The sequence below is a fragment of the Coregonus clupeaformis genome, chromosome 26, assembly GCF_020615455.1.
Source record: "Coregonus clupeaformis isolate EN_2021a chromosome 26, ASM2061545v1, whole genome shotgun sequence".
Lineage (NCBI taxonomy): Eukaryota > Metazoa > Chordata > Actinopteri > Salmoniformes > Salmonidae > Coregonus > Coregonus clupeaformis.
In genome coordinates this window covers 32,310,570-32,316,425 of record NC_059217.1, presented here as the reverse complement: position 1 = coordinate 32,316,425, position 5,856 = coordinate 32,310,570, and the positions used below count along the sequence as shown (strand labels likewise).

The 5,856-nt window shown below is 46.4% G+C and overlaps 1 pseudogene; it reads right to left on the bottom strand.

Annotated features, from left to right (window-relative positions):
* Nucleotides 1–78: 78 nt before the first annotated feature.
* Nucleotides 79–5,744, bottom strand: LOC121540192 (annotated as a pseudogene).
* Between the last annotated feature and the right edge of the window lie 112 nt (nt 5,745–5,856).

The window sequence follows — 5,856 nt, the reverse complement described above, 5'->3', positions numbered from 1 at the left end:
CTTGTGAAGCTGAATAGCTTTAATTAAATAATTGCTACTTACCAATAAAATGAATAAATATAGCTAATACTACCATGATATGATAAACAAAATAACTTTATTATTCCAAAGCTGCATTTAACACCTGACTGTACAACAGGTTAAAATCATTACATTTACATTACATTTTAGTCATTTAGCAGACGCTCTTATCCAGAGCGACTTACAGTTAGTACAGGTTGAATATTTCCTATTTCATTCAACATGGTCGCAATCTACCATGCCTCAGAGCCCTTGGTTACTAGACACACATGTTTAGAAGTTGTATAAATTGTTTTTAAAAAAAGGTCCTTTCCTAGTGGTGGAATCTGAGCAAAGCGTCTTCAGTAGGCAGCAAAGAGCTTCAGTTCCCAGCTGAGAAATCCTCTTCTGTTAAAATAGGAGCAACAGCTTTCTATAAAGTGTTTTCAGGATGCCACTCATCCTCCCAGTCTGGTAGTTGAGGAGGACATTCCCTTACCGTCCTCCTTTACCCATCAATGGAGAAAGCGTGTTAGGTCCTCTCGTATCTCGGCTTCATCCCAGGGTCCCTGGATGTTATCTTTGTCACTCTGCAGTCGGATCAACAGTAGAGGACACAGCAGGGTCACAGTCCCCAACACTGCAGCCAACAGCACAGCCCCCAGGCCACAGAGAGCCAAGCCCCCCACCCCACACACACCCACCAGCACACACACACCCCCAAACCCCGCGGGCACGGTCTCTCAGCCGCTGCAGCAGGCAAGGCCATAGGGCAAACACTAACAGGGCCCAGCAGAGCATGGTGAAGGTATGAAGGGAGGAGGGAGAGGAGGAAGAGTCCAGGCCACCGGAGGTGTGCAGGTCCCCGGGGAGGCGCGAGGCCAGGCAGACAGAGGCGAACAGGGCAGCGTTGAGAGAGAGGCTCCCAGGGGGAGAAGGTTGGGCGTAGGGGAAGGCCACCAGGTGGGCCAGCAGCATCAGGGCTGTCATGGCGTACACCGTGTCTGTACTGACTGACTCTGTTAACGTCCTGAGGACAGGAGAGAACCCAAAGGTGAAGGAGAGGAAGATGGAGGCACTCTGCAGGTCAGACCAACGTGTACGATGGTGGTTGTCTGAATCTCCCCGCGGAGCCAGTCCTTGGTAGAGTCCATAGCCCAGCAGGGCACAGAGCAGGCCGCTCCACAGCAGCGTGGAAGGGGAGAGCAGGCCCTGGAGGGAGAAGACGGGTTAGACTTTATGGACCTAATGTGGCACAGGAGTGAATGAATGTATTTCCCATTAAAGTGCACTACTTTTGACTACAGCCCTAGCTATGTGACTAACACTACAGTCGTGGTCAAAAGTTTTGAGAATGACACAAATATTAATTTTCACAAAGTCTGCTGCTTCAGTTTTGATGATGGCAATTTGCATATACTCCAGAATGTCATGTAGAGTGATCAGATGAATTGCAAAGTCCATCTGTGTCATGAAAATGAACTTAATCCCCCCCAAAAAAATGTCCACTGCATTTCAGCCCTGCCACAAAAGGACCAGCTGACATCATGTCGACGAGGACAAGGCTGGAGATCACTATGTCATGCTGATTGAGTTAGAATAACAGACTGGAAGCTTTAAAACGAGGGTGGTGCTTGAAATCATTGTTCTTCCTCTGTTAACTATGGTTACCTGCAAGGAAACATGCAGTCATCATTGCTTTACACAAAAAGGGCTTCACAGGCAAGGATATTGCTGCTAGTAAGATTGCACCTAAATCAACAATTTTTCGGATCGTCAAGAACTTCAAGGAGAGAGGTTCAATTGTTGTGAAGAAGGCGTCAGGGCGCCCAAGAAAGTCCAGCAAGCGCCAGGACCGTCTCCTAAAGTTGATTCAGCTGCGGGATCGGCGCACCACCAGTGCAGAGCTTGCTCAGGAATGGCAGCAGGCAGGTGTGAGTGCATCTGCACGCACAGTGAGGCGAAGACTTTTGGAGGATGTCCTGGTGTCAAGAAGGGCAGCAAAGAAGCCACTTCTCTCCAGGAAAAACATCAGGGACAGACTGATATTCTGCAAAAGATACAGGGATTGGACTGCTGAGGACTGGGGTAAAGTCATTTTCTCTGATGAATCCCCTTTCCGATTGTTTGGGGCATCCGGAAAACACCTTGTCCGGGAAAGACAAGGTGAGCGCTACCATCAGTCCTGTGTCATGCCAACAGTAAAGCATCCTGAGACCATTCATGTGTGGGGTTGCTTCTCAACCAAGGGAGCGGGCTCACTCACAATTTTGCCTAAGAACACAGCCATGAATAAAGAATGGTACCAACACATCCTCCGAGAGCAACTTCTCCCAACCATCCAAGAACAGTTTGGTGATGACCAATGCCTTTTCCAGCATGATGGAGCACCTTGCCATAAGGCAAAAGTGATAACTAAGTGGCTCTGGGAACAAAACATCTAGATTTTGGGTCCATGGCCAGGAAACTTCCCAGACCTTAATCCCATTGAGAACTTGTGGTCGATCCTCAAGAGGCGGGTGGACAAACAAAACCCCACAAATTCTGACAAACTCCAAGCATTGATTATGCAAGAATGGGCTGCCATCAGTCAGGATGTGGCCCAGAAGTTAATTGACAGCATGCCAGGGCGGATTGCAGAGGTCTTGAAAAAGAAGGGTCAACACTGCAAATATTGATTCTGCATAAACTTAATGTAATTGTCAATAAAAGCCTTTGACACTTATGGAATGCTTGTAATTATACTTCAGTGTACCATAGTAACATCTGACAAAAATATCTCATAACACTGAAGCAGCGAACTTTGTGAAGACCAATAATTGTGTCATTCTCAAATATACGACTGTATATTGCCCTGGTCAAAACATTAGTGCACTATGTGGAGAATAGGGTGTCATTAGAGCTTCACCCTAAGGTATCTTACCTGCTCCATGTACAACCAGAGAGTGAGGAACAGAGCCACACAGGTGATCTGCTGAGACACCAGTCCTGCCTCCCGCACCACGGCCCAGTAGCGATATTGGCGGAGGCCCTCGTTCCTCCTGAGCTCCTCCAGGAAGCGGCGGTCCACATAGTTATCAGGAAAGGGCTGACGTTCCCATAGAACTTTCCTCCAGGGCACCGCTGGGCCTGGGGCTGCCCCTGACCCACTGTCTGCCCCCATCAACTGGACACACACACCATAACCATAGGCAAATTATGAATCACATAGATCACAACTAGTACACTACATGACCAAAAGTATGTGGACACCTGCTTGTCGAACATCTCATTCCAAAATTATGAGCATTAATATGGAGTTGGTTCCCCCTTTGCTGCTATAACAGCCTCCACTCTTCTGGGAAGGCTTTCCACTAGATGTTGGAACATTGCTGCAGGGACTTGCTTCCATTCAGCTACAAGAGCATTAGTGAGGTCGGGCACTGATGTTGGGCAATTAGGCCTGGCTCACAGTCGGTGTTACAATTCATCCCAAAGGTGTTTGATGGGGTTGAAGTCAGGGCTCTGTGCAGGCCAGTCAAGTTCTTCCACAACGGTCTTGACAAACGTTTTCTGTATGGTCTTCACTTTGTGCATGTGAGCATTGTCACGCTGAAACAGGAAAGGGCGTTCCCCAAACTGTTGCCACAAAGTTGGAAGCACAGAATTGTCTAGAATGTCACTGTATGCTGTAGCATTATGATTTCCCTTCACTGGAACAAAGGGGCCTAACCCGAACCATGAAAAACAGCCCCAGACCATTATTCCTCCTCCACCAAACTTGACAGTTGGCACTATGTATTGGGGCAGGTAGCGTTCTCCTGGCATCTGCCAAACTCAGATTCGTCCGTCGGATTGCTAGATGGTGAAACGTGATCACTCCAGAGAATGCGTTTCCACTGCTGCAGAGTCCAATGGTGGTGGGCTTTACACCACTCCAGCCAATGCTTGGCATTGCGCATGGTGAGCTTAGGCTTGTGTGCGGCTGCTTGGTCGTGGAAACCCATTTCATGAAGCTCCCAACGAACAGTTATTGTGCTGACATTGCTTCCAGGGGCAGTTTGGAACGATTTGTTCTGTGAGCTTGTGTGGCCTTCCACTTCGCGGCTGAGCCGTTGTTGCTCCTAGACGTTTTCACTTCACAATAACAGCACTTACAGTTGACCGGGGTAACTCTAGCAGGGCAGAAAGTTGATGAACTGACTTGTTGGAAAGGTGGCATCCTATGACGGTGAAAGTCACTGAGCTCTTCAGTAAGGTCATTCTACTGCCAATGTTTGTCTATGGAGATTGCATGGCTGTGTGCTCGATTTTATACACCTGTCAGCAACGGGTGTGGCTGAAATAGCCAAATCCACTAATTTGAAGGGGTGTCCACATACCTTTATATATATATATATATATATATATATAAAGGTATGTGGACACCCTTCAAATTAGTGGATTTGGCTATTTCAGCCACACCGGTTGACAGGTGTATAAAATCGAGCACACAGCCATGCAATCTCCATAGACAAACATTGGCAGTAGAATGACCTTACTGAAGAGCTCAGTGACTTTCACCGTCATAGGATGCCACCTTTCCAACAAGTCAGTTCATCAACTTTCTGCCCTGCTAGAGTTACCCCGGTCAACTGTAAGTGCTGTTATTGTGAAGTGAAAACGTCTAGGAGCAACAACGGCTCAGCCGCCAAGTGGAAGGCCACACAAGCTCTCTAGTCAACTGTCAACGCTACCTGCCCCAAATATATATATATAGTGTATATTATTCATCATAAACTGGGTGGTTCGAGCCCTGAATGCTGATTGGCTGACAGCCGTGGTATATCAGACTGTATACCACAGGTATGACAAAACATGTATTTTTACTGCTCTAATTACGTTGGTAGCCAGTTTATAATAGCAATAAGGCACCTCGGGGGGTTTGTGATATATGGCCAATATACCATAGCTAAGGGCTGTGTCCAGGCACTCCGTGTTGCGTCGGCCTAAGAACAGCCCTTAGCCGTGGTATATTGGCCATATACCACACCTCCTCGGGCCTTATTGCTTAACTATACTACTCCAGCCAGCAACCACACATTGATCATGATATAGACAGAGGCCTTGTTTGACAGGATGAAAACGGGTAATGTATCATGGGTAAATTGTGACTGACTGATCTACAAATAATCATGAGTAGTTAACGTTATTTATGGAAGGTGATTTGTAGATCAGTCAGTCACAATTTACCCATGATACATTACCCGTTTTCATCCGTCGAACACGGCCTCTGTCTATATCATGATCAATGTGTGGTTGCTGGCTGGAATAGTATAGTTAAGAAATAAGGCGTGGTATATAGCCAATATACCACGGCTAAGAGCTGTTCTTAGGCCGTCGCAGAAGCCCACTATGATACTGATTACATAGTGTTTATCAGTCAAAACAAACAAACTACAGACATGGTTAGTGAAATTGGTGCCAACGTTTCAGAGCACATTATCACATAAAAATGTATGACAAGCACTGCCAGGCTTGTCTTGAAAGCGGATTATGGTTGTTAGCTAGCCAGTTAGCTAGCTAAAACGGCTAACGTAGCCGGCTTAGCTCTGCTATTCTTGCTATTAGCTGTCATTCAACAGAACGATCCTGAAAAGATACCACAAACCCTGTTACAATTTCGTTATAACTACGCATTATTTCGATAAAAAAATAGATGTTCTGATTTTACCTGCGAGGGATAGAGCTGGACCCCTCTGAAATGGGCTAGAACACTAAGTACTTCCGGGTTACGGATTTTTGGAATACTTCAGAATAAGAGTCCCGTCCTGTATACTTTGTAAATGAAACATTAGGGCGAAAATTATGGATGATGTGCACAATTATCGATATTTT